Source organism: Pantherophis guttatus, chromosome 3 (genome assembly GCF_059756535.1).
Source record: "Pantherophis guttatus breed Tessera chromosome 3, ASM5975653v1, whole genome shotgun sequence".
NCBI lineage: Eukaryota > Metazoa > Chordata > Lepidosauria > Squamata > Colubridae > Pantherophis > Pantherophis guttatus.
Genome location: NC_142065.1, coordinates 32,042,427 through 32,057,179, shown reverse-complemented (window position 1 = coordinate 32,057,179; position 14,753 = coordinate 32,042,427). Strand labels below are relative to the sequence as shown.

General features: G+C 40.8%; 1 protein-coding gene across 2 annotated transcripts in view; it reads right to left on the bottom strand.

Moving 5' to 3' along the window:
- Positions 1–2,226, bottom strand: part of DLGAP4 (DLG associated protein 4) — a 400,912-nt gene extending 398,686 nt beyond the window's left edge. Inside the window, exon 1 of one of the 2 annotated variants that reach the window (XM_034413994.3) lies at positions 1,796–2,226. The gene's annotated coding sequence lies outside the window, so the exon portion shown is untranslated. The remainder of the gene's footprint in view (positions 1–1,795) is intronic. The other variant, XM_034413996.3, reaches the window with a different exon arrangement.
- Between the last annotated feature and the right edge of the window lie 12,527 nt (positions 2,227–14,753).

Sequence of the window (14,753 nt, the reverse complement as noted above, 5' to 3'; positions counted from 1 at the left end):
ATGAAAGGGAACTGCTTGGATATTTCAAACTTCTTCCCTTAGGAACACTCCGCCTTTCAGCTTGTACTTTCACGATTTTTCACATTCAAGAAGCCCCTAGATGATTGGTTGGCAATCTCAAGGTCATTATAAGGCAAGCATATCAGGCTAGAATGCAGGCATGAGGCTACCTAAAACTTCCTCCTGACTTTCCTAATCTGTTTTGTCGTGTTAATAATTCTATTAGCACACAGATGGTCGTGTAATAAAGGATAATTTTCCCTTCATTTCAGAAAGCTACCCTCCTTTTTTCTTCTCTTCCTGTGTTCATGATAATATCAAAGAAATTATTTGAAACATGGATGGATGAAGGATACTCTCTGCCAAAGCAATGTGTGTACTTTACCTTCACAAACCATTGCTACAAGTTATGGAATGGAATTGCCACTGGCTGATGTAGATTTGACACATGTATACACACTCTCTCCCTTCTTGCAACAGAATGCTCTCATCTTTCCTTCCTTTCTCTCTCATTCTCTGTCTCTCACACACATGCACACACAAACTAGACAAAGTGTTCCTTCTCACATTTCCACACACGAGTCAGCCACTACGGGCTCACTTGGTCATCATACACATGCACCACAAACTCAAGCATATTACCTGTCACAGAAGTCAAGCTTCCCATTGTCACAGCACACATGTCTCTTTGTTTTTTTTTTTAGAGGTAGAAAGAAAACCATGTAAATACAGGCTCCGTGACCAATCCTGAAACCAGTGCATTTCTTTTTGGGTGCAGATTCAGGAAGACTGCAGAATATGACCAAGACAATCAACACAAAGCTTTAAACATGAGCCTCTTCCGTGTGAGTTGGCAATTTTTTTCCCCTGTAGTTTTCTCTCTGCCCCTCCTGCCCCCGCCCCAGGACACATGTCTCTCCTCTGCAGGCAGACAGGTTATTCTTAAGTTTCTTTTCTTTTCTTTTTTTGTCGTTATTGCTACTCTTGTTTTCTGACTAGAAGAGCATTACTCCATTGGGAAGCTATAGAACTCATAATAAATAAATGGCGCCTTCCCTGATTTGTTCTGACAGCTCCTCACTCAGTGAGGGCCATTTCTGAGGCTGTCCAAAAGCAGTCCAGACCCTTCCGACTCTGCCACCTGCCAATGGCAGAATGACATTGCCCACATTTGTGCCTGGCTGTTATTTCAAGCTAACTTAGTGGGCCTGAACACGAACCACCCACCCATCTCGCCCCTGCCCATCACCATGGTATCTGACTCTGTGACGCATAAAATCAATAGCAACACCAAACACTCGAATCCTGCTGCCAAGCGGGATAGCGTGAAATGGCTCCCTGCCTCTCCACATTATTTCCCACCGTTCTCTCCCTCCTGCACCCCCCTCCCCGCCCCACATGAATGACAATTGTTTCTCCTTCTTCTCATAAAAGCTCATAGGAAGCGGAGACCGGCAAGGCAAGCAGGTACGTTTCAAGGTCTTAGAAGTGAAGAGGAACCAGAACTACCCAGGATGATCTGAGGGTATCACAACAACACACTAAGTTGCCTGTGGGAAACACCAGCGGGAGGGAGGGGGGGTTGCACAAAAGGGGAAGTAAGATGACAAGGTGTGCTACTCCACAAGCACCCTCCCTGATTTATCCCTCCTCCTGTTCTAGAGAGGCAACGCTTTAGCAATATTACCTTCCATCCTTTTCCCCTCACAAAGCAAACGGTGGCAGAGGTAAAGGTATCATGTGAAGCCCCCCCCAACATTTGGCATCATAAGAATGAAGACTGCATTGGACTCACCTGGGGCATCAGTGGAAGAGACGGCTACCCATGTGCTGACACTACCTTCTTGCCATGGCGTAGTTGTCCAAAGAAAGCTTTGTGATGAAGACCGGTGTGAATTATTGTGGCAACTCTTCTGTTCCTCTCCTTGTCTTCTGTCCTCCCTACCACCACCACTATCAATACACACACTCACACACACACACACTTTTGCTCCTCCTTCAAAAAAATCCGCCTCTCTGTGCAACAGCCGCCGTTCTCCCCATAATGATCACTAGTGCGATGCCCATTCATTCAGCTTTTTCTCCCCCCTTCCGCCTCTCCCTCTTTCCCAACCTTCTGGATGAGCCTGTTAGTGATGCTGCAGCAGTGCTGACATCCCCCTGAGAGCACAGCACAGAAAGGTTGGGAGGGGGGAAGGATGGAGTGGAGAGGGACGCAGAGATGGGGGGGGAGAAGAAAGAAAGAAAGAAAGAGAGGGGAGAGAGAGAGAGAAAGAGAGAGACAGAAGAAGAAAATGAAAGGGCAAAGCAGGTTTTAAAACCAGACCTGGATTTGTACAGGAGTCTGGAATATTAGAAATACACACACACACACACACACACACACACCACATACATACATATATACACAGAGAAAACTGGGGCACTGGAAAGAGCAGGGGCATAGCTATTTCTCTGGCTGTGTATCTAGATTCTCGTGCATCTTGCAATCTGAAACCTGCATGACATAAACACAAGAAAAACCTAAGGAACTCAGTAACTTATTATCAAGAAGGGGATAGAAAAATATCAGAAGGCAGGCGACAGACAGGCCTTGCTCCATGAAGGCTTTGTCATAACTGGGGTGTGGGGGTGAGGCTGACAGGCTGAAATGAAAGACAACCCCTCAGCAGGTGAAACCTTACTGGAGATAAACAATAGCTCTGTGGGGGGGGGGAATTTGGGAAGGGTGAGAGAATATCTCTTATTGTTGATCCTGTTTCATAGAGTAGAGAGTGACAGCTTGGCAAATTAACAATAATGACCATGACAATAACTTCTGGCATTTTCCTGCCTTTGTTTTGCAAGATGGGGAATTATAGACTGTCCTCCTCAATTTCCTTTGTTTTGAAATAATTGTGGGAATTGTCAGGTAAAACTCCACTCATTATTCCATTTCATACATAGCAGTTTGTGTGTGTGTGTGTGTGTGTGTGCATGCGCGTGCATCCATGTGTGCAAAGGCTTGCACCTGTTTTTTTTAATGTTTCAGTTAAGGTGTAAACCGTTTTGACCATATTGTCATCCTGGAAGATAATATTATTTTTGTATTATGCAGACTGTGAAAAATAAAACCCTATCCTGTGTAACCAACCTGATCACAAATTGAGTTTGCACAGATACACATGAAGGGGAGATGAAGCTTGGATGCACACTCACAATCTTTTGTTATCCTTCTCACTGGCAGTTCTAGGTCAGCATTTAAATCAGTTGTTAACCTGTCCTAGTTTTCAAGCTGAAATAACAATATGAAAGATGCTCAGTTTTCAAAGAGTGAGTTGCAATATATCTAAGAAATCTGATCTGATGTATCACATGGTAAATTAGTGGCAATAATGGAATATAAACATAATGTCTAATCCAATTCAAAAGCACTGTACGTTGTTAAGGCGTGGGGCAGAAGGAAATCAATTTGTAATAAAATAAAAGTATTTTTTTTCAGACATCAGACTGTAAACTGCCACTTCCAAATTCTTTGTAAACTGGATTTTCCATGAAGGAGAGGATTATGTCAGAATAATTTAGCTCACCCCATCCACAATTAAAAGAAAAAAGGGTTCCTGCAAGGTCATAAAGCCAGAATAATCATTGCCTACACTTACCATTTAAAAAATGGGCAGTGTTCAAGAAAGTTGAGGATTCCCAGATGTAATAGCTTCCAGTCATAGGCTAATCAAAACAGAAATACCCACTCACCTGAGAAATGGAATAGCTAAGTTTCTAACATAATTAAAGAGCCAATGTGGACTAGAGTTAGGAAGGCCCAAGTTCAAATCCATGGTCAGCATAGAACTTTACTGGATAGCCATGGACCTGTCCAGTCAATCATTCTTGGCTTGACCTAACCCACAAGGTTGCTCTTGTGGAATAAATGAATGATTGATTACTCTTTTGAGCTCCTAGAGGACAGGTGGGATAGCAGGCAATCAAATGTCAGGCCCAACCCAAGATAGAACAATCCAGGCAAAGTTCTGTTCTTTGTTTGCTCATATCATATATACAGAATCTTGCCAGATTAAACCTATAGTATTCTCGCTCTAACGGATATACAGGGAGATTCTAGGGCAGTGATGGTGAACCTTTTTGCTGTGGCATGCCAAAAGTGGGGGGGAGCGTGGGGCAGTGGTTGCATGTGCATGAGCCCACACCTATAATTCAATGCGCCCCACCCCCTGCGCATGTGTACGTGACCCCCTGCGCTCCCCTGCTTTTGGCACGCAATAGCCCGTTGGGACCAGTAGGCCCGTTTTTCGCCCTCCCCAGGCTCCCCAGACTTTCTTGGAGCCTGGCGAGGGCAAAAACAGCCTTCCCACCCCTGGAGGCCCTCTGGAGGCCAGAAACTCCGCGTTTGTCTACTTCCGGTGGGACTGGAGGGTCTGTTTTATTATTATTTATTTATTTATTTATTCAATTTATATGCTGCCTTTCTCTGGAGACTCAGGGCACCTATCTGGGAGCCTGGGGAGGGTGAAAATGGCCTCCCCTCCCCGGAGACCCTCCGGAGGCCAGAAACAGCCTATTTCCTGACTTCCGGTGGGCCCATGCACACTGGAGATGACCTAGGGCAATGCTTGCGTGCCCACCAATATGGCTCCACATGCCACCTGTGACATGCGTGCCGTAGGTTCACCATCATGGTTCTAGGGAATGGCTATCCTAAGTCTCTTTCTCTGTCCATTTCCAGGTTCTGGAAAATGTTGTCTTTTATCTCCTCTCCTTCCTTGGAATATAATCTCTTCTTCTTTAGAAACTGCCATTTCAACGTAGTCCAGTCCCCCTCCCTAGATACAATCTATCACACCAAGCATGCACCAACTTTGTCTTTTATTTGAAGTAAAGGAATGTAAGAAATGCCTTGAAGATGGACCAAAGTGATGCAGTCTAGGCTATAGTCAGACAAGAGACAGCATAGCCAGCAGCTGTATAATGGGAGGAGAAAGAAGCTGAGAAAGGCTCTCCCTAATTTATCAGACTGTAAAAGAGACAGCAGGAGATTTATACTTTCAGACTTGCAAGATTCTGTTAATGTAGCCATATAATAAAGTAGAATTATCTTACCTAGTCATGTTTCCTGTCTGGAAGGAAGGCTCACAAGGCTGACATTCAAATACAGGAAATATCTTATTGCCAGGACAAGAAAATGGAGTGCATCAATTTGTACTTCTGGATTTGTGAGCAGTAGGTTTTTAAAAAAACCAAAAATACCAAGCAATTTTTAAAAAAAGAATCTGAATTTCTTCAAGTTGTCACTCATGTGCTGTCACCAGGTGTCTGCTAAAGTAGCTTTCAAACTTTCAAATGCATTCAAAAGGTTCAAGATTTCTCCTTTCAGGGAACACAATTCTTCTTGTCACTTTCTGTATTTCTCTTTCTTTGTGGTATAGTTGTAGACTAAAGTAAGAAGAAAAAAAATTCTGGAAGAAGGCAATAATAGTCACTTCCAGATTAGACTGTTGTAATGTCTACATGGGGCTGCCCTTGTCCAGAAGCTTCAACTGGTCTAGAATGCAGTAGCACAGACAATTATTCATACCCCCAGAACTGGAATCCAATGCAGTTCCTGGAGCAAAGGTATAACATACTGTGTTATACTTTTGCTCCAGGAGTTACATTGGATTCAGTTTGTTTCCAAGTTCAAGGTGCTGGTTTTGACCTTTAAAGCCATTCATGGCATGAGACCAGGTTATCTGAGGACTACCTCTCCCTAATTACATCAATCTGTCCTATTATATCCAGCAGAGAGGGCTGTGAGGGACAGATGTGTGCCTGTATTTGATGGGTACCAGGCAATTCACTCACCTTATGGAAAAGTATCCCCCATCATTAAATTGGCTCAATCCATGTTAATGTTCAAGAACTCTCCCAAGACCTGGTTATGTCAGCAGGCTTGGGGGCTCCAGGAAACCAGTGACATTTTAAGGAGGCTTCCCTATTATGGGTAAATTGAGCTGCTATACTTCTCTCTCCATTTGTGATTTGCATATTTTAATTTGTTAATGTTTTTTAAATTTTTAATACTTATTTTCTCTATTGTTATAATGATTGTTTTTATAATGGCTCTTTTTAAGAGCTGTGGTGGTACAATGGTTAGAATACAGCATTGCAGGCTAATTCTGCTGACTGCCAGCATTTTGATTCTCACCAGACTCAAGGTTGACTCAGCCTTCCATCCTTCCAAGGTCAGTAAAATGAGGAGCCAGACTGTTTGGGGCAATATGCTGACTCTATAAACTGCTTACAGTGGGATGTCAAGCACAGTGAAGCGGTATATAAGTCTAAGTGCTATTGCTATTTTATATTGTGGTTTTATTTGATTGCTGTACTATATGTCACCCAGAGGTACTTTCAACTATATAAATTAAATAAACAAATAAATGAATGAGAAATCATTTCCGTATCATGCTAAGAAAAATGAATGTGTAAGTTCAGGTAGACATGAGAAGCAAGTTTGACTTAAAGACAATTTTACTTCACTACAGAATCTGAGGGCATAAAATGAAGAGTACATGGAACAGGAGCAGATAATCTGAAGGTTGAGGGCTACACTGAGTCATGATGGGGAAACAAGGACTACAGAAATGTGAGTGAAGCCTGGTTAGGGGGATTTGGGGATCTTTGATATTTGTTAAATTGATACATACCTATTTGAGGCTTCATAACAACTTTCACCTGCAAAGTAAGAAATAATGCTAAAAAATTTCAACAATTATGGTCAGACGGAGTTGCAAAAAGAAATGTTTGAAGTTTCTTCTATAGCCTTGAAGACTCTTTTTTATCTGTTCCTCCATCATATGTTAGAAAGCAATTTGGCTGAGAATTATATCATTTTTAACCTAGCATTTCTGCAAGCGATCAGAAGATGTTGGAGAAGCTCTACACTTGATCAGCACTTACTCAGTATGTACTGCAACTACATAGTTATGAATCAGAAATGTTCTTCTGGACTGCCCATAGAACACGGGTTGGATTAGATAACTTCTAAGATCCTTTCCTTTGATTATGTACTTCAATAAGTTGTTATTCACTGTTGAGGGCTCATTACTATTGACCTCCTCATTGAGAAATCTCTTAATATGTACAAAGGAATGCCAGGGCACTTCCAAATAAAGCTCGAAAACCATGACTGTATGTGCAATCCTTTGAATATACAGGTAGTCCTTGATTTATGACCACAATTGAGCCAAAATTTGTGTTGTTAAGTGAGACATTTGTTAAATGAGTTTTGCCCCATTTTACAACTTTTCTTACCATAGTTGTTAAGTGAATTACTGCAGTTGATAAGTTAGTAACACGGTTGTTAAGTGAATTGGGCTTCCATTGACTTTGCTTATCAAAAGGTTGCAAAAGGTGATCATATGACCTTGGGACACAGCAATGGTCATAAGTATGAACCAGTTGCCAAGCATCTGAATTTTGACCATGTGATCTTGGGGATGCTACAAAAGTTGTGACTGTGGAAAATGGTCATAAGTCACTTTTTTTCCAGCGCTGTTGTAACTTGTTCAGTCACTAAATATACTGTTTTAAGTTGAGGACTACCTGTACTTCAAATTTTAACAGGATTGTTGCATTTATATCCTCCTTTTTCATATTGTTCTGAAATCGTGCAGTCTATTTTCCATAAGATGACATCCTTTATCTGACACATGCAAGCCATAAAATTCCCGATTATAATTATTGCATCCCAATTATATCTTGCCTTTTGGAAGATAAAGGAAGCCCACCATTATTTTATCTTCACAACAACCTCTGAGAAAGTTTGGGCTGAGAAAGTAAGTAGTCCACAGTCACCCAATGAGTTCTATTGTGAAAGAATAATCTCAACCAGGATCTCCCTGCCCCAGTCATATGGGACTGGAATAAACACATTCTGCCTAGAATGACTCATTATACTGGTGGCCTATAAAACCCCAATCAAAACAAACATGTATGTCATACCAGCAAAGAAATCAGCTGCTGATTTTGGTCTCTTGTAATTTGGGGATGAGAGATCTATAAAATCTTGTACATAGTAGAGACGGGCCTGTGCATATCTATTTTACATTATCATTCATTTGTTTCAGATGATTACTTCTGCATGGAGGCCAAGGACAAGTTATAACAATATCAGGTCTATAAATACACCATTTTCAGAGACTGCTCCAATTAAGTTAATAGGGCCACTTTTATCTGTGATTAAAAGAATTATTAAATTAATGATACCAATTAATCGGTTAACATTTAGAACTCAACCAATTAAAGTTTGCCAACTACTGTAGCACCCCCATTGGTATTGTTTCATATGTACACTGCTACAATGATTTGGACAGATTCCAGTTCCAGAGGAAATAAAAACAGAGTGCTGTTTTCCTGCCTACTACCAATACAATTTGTATGCTGCAAAAGCACAACTGTCATTGTAGAGCTAGTATCTAAATAGATGCTAAGTTGCATATGAGATGAGCAGTAAAGCTGAAGAAAGAACCCATTCTTTTCGGAGGTTAGCAAATATAATCAAATCTGCACACCTCCTAGATTGTATTATAGGCAATTCCTTCAAACAGGAAATTCTTTACCCCTGGACTGGTGTAGGTTTATCCTTCTTTCACAGAGGGTGTTGAAATCCCCTTTCCCAATGTAGGGACTGGTGGCAAAATTGGGTCGAGAACTATATTTTCATTCTAAAAATCTTTTTCAAAGCAAGTAAAATGCTGGATTTTTTGCTATTTAATTTTGACAAAACTGATCTGAAAGGAAGAGGTGACTGCTCTGAAGTAAGGAGTGGCTGCTGGAGGGACCCTAGGCATTGATGGGTTGTCTATCCCTGATGGAACAGTTGAGAACCAGTCTGGTCTAGTGTTTAAGGCACAAGGCTAGATAGCAGGAGATTGTGAGTTCTAGTTCCGCCTTAGCCATGAAAACCAGCTGGATGATCTTGGGCCAGTCACACTCTTTCAGACCCAACCCATCTCACAGGATTTTGGTTGTGAGGAAAATAGGAGGAAGAAAGTGTGTTGAATGTGTTCACGGCCTTCCATTATTTGTAAAAAATAATAAAGGCAGGATACAATAAATAAACAAAATTAAATAAAAATCCCTACTTGAGACAGGGGCCATACAATTTCCTGGACTGAGGATCACTGGATATTGAGCCATGGTGGCGGAATGGTTAGAGTGCAGTACTGCAAGCTACTTCTGATGACTGCCTGCAATTTGGCAGTTCAAATCTCACCAGGCTCAAGGTTGACTCAGCCTTCCATTGTTCCAAGGTGGGTAAAATGATGACCCAAATTGTTGGGGGTAATATGCTGACTCTGTAAACCGCTTAGTGAGGGCTGCAAAGCACTGTAAAGCGGTATATAAATCTAAGTGCTATTGCTATCACACTCAGATTTTGTGGAGCATGCCAATGGATAGTCCTCGACTTACGACCTTAATTAAGCCCAAAATTCCTGTTGCTAAGCGAGACATTTGTTAAGTGAATTTTGCTGCATTTTAGGATTTTTTTTTTGCAGCAGTTGTTAAGTGAACCACTGTAATTGTTATGCTAGCAACACGGTTGTTAAGTGAATCTGGCTTCCCCATTGACTTTACTTGCTAGAGGCCATCAAAAGGTGATCACGTGACCCAGGGACACTGCAACTGTCATAAATATGAGTCAATTGCCAAGCATCTTAATTTTGATCATGTGACTATGGGGATGCCTCAATGGTTGTAAGTGTGAAAAATGGTTATAAGTCATCCATTTCAGTGCCATTGTAACACCGAACAGTCACTACAAACTGCTGTAAGTCCAAGACTATGTATACTTGATACTATGACAGGCATGGGTTGGACAAAAACTAACAGTGATTACCTGTCATTGAATTAAAATGAATATGATTGTTCTCTATTCATGTATTTAATATTCTTTTCCTGTTGTCTTAGGTGATACCTTTTAAGGAGTCTTCAGAACAGATTCAAAGCTTTGGGGGCAGGGCAGGGAATATCGTGCAATCTTGGGGCCAAAAGTGACTCTGTGAAGCGTCAAAATAGTGGTTACAAACACATGATTTTGTTTCATCACACCAAAACAGGAATGGAGCTTTGGCCATGTTGGCACAAACTGTTGTTTGACGCCTCCTCCAATACCATATACCAGAGTATATGTTTGTGCCTTAAAGGGATGGACTTGGGGATTACTTTAAATCCATCACTGTCGCTAAAACTTAAAGTTAGTGTCTTGAAGTGCCTTCCATCTACTGAGGTCAGTAGAACAATACTGAGCCTACCCAAATAGAAAGAGCTTTGCACAAATCCTGGCGGTTTCCCATTTGGATTATTGTCATGAATTACACACCTGGCTGCCTTTGAAAACAGTCCGAGAACTTTAGTGAGAATTAAAACAGCTAGAATTTTATGCAGGACTAACCAATATGTTGACACTTTACTCATTGTGCTGGCTACCCGTGTGTTTCCTGCTCAATCTGAGGGGGTTGACTTTATTTTTCAAGATAGAAAGAATACTGATGCTTTGGTGTTGAAGAAGACTTCTAAGGCAGTTGTGGTATTCACTTACCTTCACTACCATTTCGCAAATGTGAGCACTCGCACCACCTCTGCGCATGTGCAGAGTGTCCATGATGACGTCTGGGCAGGTAGGTGAAGCCTTCCACCACCGGCGCTACCGATTCGCCCGAACTGGGTAGAACCAGTAGAATCCCACCACTGTTCTAAAGTTACCATGATCAGCCAAGAAAACAAATCAATCATTGAACAAATCAACCTAGAGTTCTTATTAGAAGCACATATAATCAGGCTCAAATTATCCTGGCCCCACATAGATAAATTTTCTCCATGAAGATCTGTCCTTAACCTGGACATATTATGGGGAGCTTTAATGCTAAGAAAAGTGGAAGGAAAGAGAACAGGATAACAAGCAGCAAGGTAGATGGACTCAGTTATAGTGACAATGGGTATATATTGGGAAACCTGAAAGTTCAGGTTAAGGGCAAGATATTCATGAAGGAAATTTATCTATGTGATCATCAAAAGTCAACATTGACCTGATGGCACATAATCAATCAATTGTGACTAATATTTGGGGCTAGATTTTCTCAAATAGCATCTCCATACATAGTTATTCTCTTGAACCCCAAGGGTTTTTTTAGACCCTTCTCTGGGTACTCAGCATATAGAGAGCAAGTATGGGGTTCATTTTAGTGGCATCTCATCTGTTACTTAGAACAACCTCCCTAGAGAGAATTACTTAGAAACAAAATTATGATTCTTTCTGCACCAGCTGAAGACTTTTTCATTCTCCCAGGCATTAAATATTTAGGATTACTACATCATCTCACCGCATTTGAAATTACTAGAGATTCACATTGTTTGGTTGCTGGTTTTACTCTGCTGTTATTGTGATTTTATCTTAGCCACTGCTGATTTTATCTTGGTTAACTTACAATTTTGTGCTTTTAGTTGCATTATATGTGGTTTGTTTTTTAAATGATTTTTACACCGCTCAGGAAGCTGTGTGGTTCATTGGCTAATGTAAACAAAACAAAAAAATAAATATCCCATTGCATGAATTCCTTCTCAAAACAACTGCCCCATGGGTGCAAGGCACATTAATACTTCAGAAAAATGACAGCTGGGTTTCTGACTTTCATACTTGATTGACCTTTACATAATTACTGTAGAACTGAGCTTTTTCAGTTCCCAGACTTTTATTTTATAGCCTTTAGTGCGATGTGTTACACCTAAATAGGTGTGGAAATGTGGAGATAATAACACTCAGGGTAATCAGCAAGGAGGATGCTAAACCAACCTTGCTAGAAGAGAAAGACTTGCTGAGTGCCATCACCCTGAGGCCTAAGATACCGACTAGTACAACTTGCCATCATTCGCCTTATGTCAGAAATACAAATGGATTTCAAATAGGGGTTAAATAGAAAAACAGCAGGATACACTGGAGGAACAGATCAAACCGGAAAACAATGTAGAAGTATTGCAAATTGTGTCAGTTGTAAGATTTGGTCATAAGAAGGTAGTTTAACTTGATTTTATTATAAAGGAGAAAAGAATAAATTTGTTTAGGAATAATTGTCTTGTCGTGCCCCATTTTCCCCATTTCTAATCCATATTGGAAAAAAACCAACCTTCATTCTTTTCCCATGAAAGACATTCCTGTTTTTTTCCTGATACATTCACAGAATTGTTTAGCATTTATTTTGTATTTAAGGATATTTTTTTGAGGTGGCTTACATATGTAGATTGATGGAATGTATTGTTTCCATTCCACTCATGAAAATTTCACCAGCTTTTTCTTTTGGGGGAAAAAAGCAAAGTAGTTTATCTTCATAAAATGGAAAATGAAGGTGAGTTTTTGTTTTGTTTGGTGGAGTGGCATATAAAATATTCATTTTCTTTGGCAGAGTTGAGACCAGACTCCCAAAAAGCCTTTCCCAGGACCTCTATACTATGGGAATGACCCAGCAACAGTTGTGGGCCAAGGGTTTAGAAGCAGGTGGGACAGGATGCAAGGTGGGAGTGTCATTTCAGACACTGCAATCTGCTGAAGAAAGGCAAAGTATATGTGGGCCTTATATCAACATACTGATTATTTTTTGGTTTCTTTTATTACAGTTGGATAAAATGTGAACCGTAGGTGCAGGCTAATACTAGAGGCCATCCTGGAGGGCAACATTTGGAGACAAAGGGATGATTGAAAGATGGATTTTGTATTCTGTCATAAAAAGGCTGTATAGTAATGAAGATATCCCAACTGAAGTTGGAGTTCAATATGTCTAGATGTAAGGATGGCCAATGAAGTATTCAGACACTGCACCAGTGGTGGGTTTCAAATTTTTTTACTATCGGTTCTGTGGGTGTGGCTTGGTGGGCATGGCATGGCTTGGTGGGCATGGCTTGGTGGGCATGGCAGGGGAAGGATACTGTAAAATCTCCATTCCTTCCCCAATCCAGGGGAAGGTTACTGCAAAATCCCCATTTTCTCCCAATCAGCTGGAACTTGGGAGGCAGCAAATAGATGGGGGCGGAGCCAGTCAGAATTTTTACTACCAGTTCTTCGAACTACTCAAAATTTCCACTACTGTTTCTCCAGAACTGGTCAGAACCTGTTGAAACCCACCTCTGCACTGCACCATGCGATGATCATGGCTCACAACAAACTCTAGGGGTTGTGTAAATCAGCCTTCCAGATCTGGTCATTCCCAGGAGAAGAATTGACCTGTTAGAAGAACCATGAAAAGATAGATGCATAATAAACAGATGCTCAATATGGAGTTATGTTTCTGGCAGCATTTTTCAGTTTGGGTTTCATCCAAGTATCTTCTACTGACTCATCAATGAAGAAAGCCCATTAAACATGCTCTGCAATGAATTTGGCTTTCAGGGCCAACAACTTCCTGTGTCATATATCTGGCTATTTTCCCTTTGTGTTTACAGCCTAGCTTATATAGGCAGCCAAGATACTTCATGCATCACTTCCCCGTTCCATCAGGTTCCTTACAGTAATATTGTTTCAGAGCTCAACTTTATAATACTGCCTACCCCATCTAAAACAACTGACTTTGGGAAATCTGGGGTTTTCTGCATTCTCCTTGATAGTACAGTGGTTTAGTGCACCCTGTCATTAACACAGCTGCCTGCAATTTCTGCTGGTTCGAATCTTTCCAAGGCTCAAGGTTGACTCAGCCTTCCATCCTTTCTAAGGTAGGTGAAATGAGGACCCGGTTTGTGGGGGCAATAAGCTGACTTTGTATAAAATATACAAAAGAATGAAGGCTATTGCTTAATGCATTGTAAGCCACCCTGAGTCTCCGGAGAAGGGCGGCATATAAATCAAATTTAAAAAAAAATAAATAAATTCTCGAATGGAGCTGTCACAGAATCTAAACTTGAATGCTGAAGAAGCAATGTAGAGGGTTCTCGGACATGACTCATCTTAATTAGTTTCTTTATTGCAGACAAGAATAAAACCATAGATAGAAATTAAAGCCTGTACATTTATTATTTTATATATTTACTAAGCTTATGAGCCATTCCAACCATGGCTGACTCTGAACAGCTTACATATTCTCCAAACAACATCATAAATTACTCAGACATTGAGGAAAATCCATAACATAACTAAATGCTAACCCTACATATGACTCTTCATCCCCTAAAGTCCTGCTGAAACCGCCACGTCAATTACTTTTGGAAAAATTAGCAGATGTGGAGCTCACCTGGGCAATTCTCTGTCACAGAAGGGAAGCCAAAGCCAAGGATCCCTACAATTCTATTCCATAAATATTAATGTCCTTAGATCTATGTTTCAGGGTTTAAATTTCAAGCTTCTTCCTTCTGCTTTTCTGAGGCAACAGGTGCTAGGCCTTTCTCTCGATGGTCTGGGTCCCACATTGCTAGCTTCATTCTTTACACCAAGCAGACATACAATCCAGCAAGAACTCCCAGCACTTTTTGAAATTTGGTGGCAACTTTTCATTGTTTATAGGAGCCATCACATATAACAGGGATGAATAAACAGTGTATCTTAAAAAAATAGGATGTTTCTTAATTGTACCGTATTTTTTGGAGTATAAGATGCACTTTGGAATACCCCCAATCAGCTGTTCCTAGTGGTGAATTTTGGCAACAGGTTCGTTGGTTGTGAGCTCTGTGCCTTGCTTCTGAAACTCCATTTCAGAAAAAAACTTTTTTTTCTGCCTCTGAAAACCTCTGAAACAGAA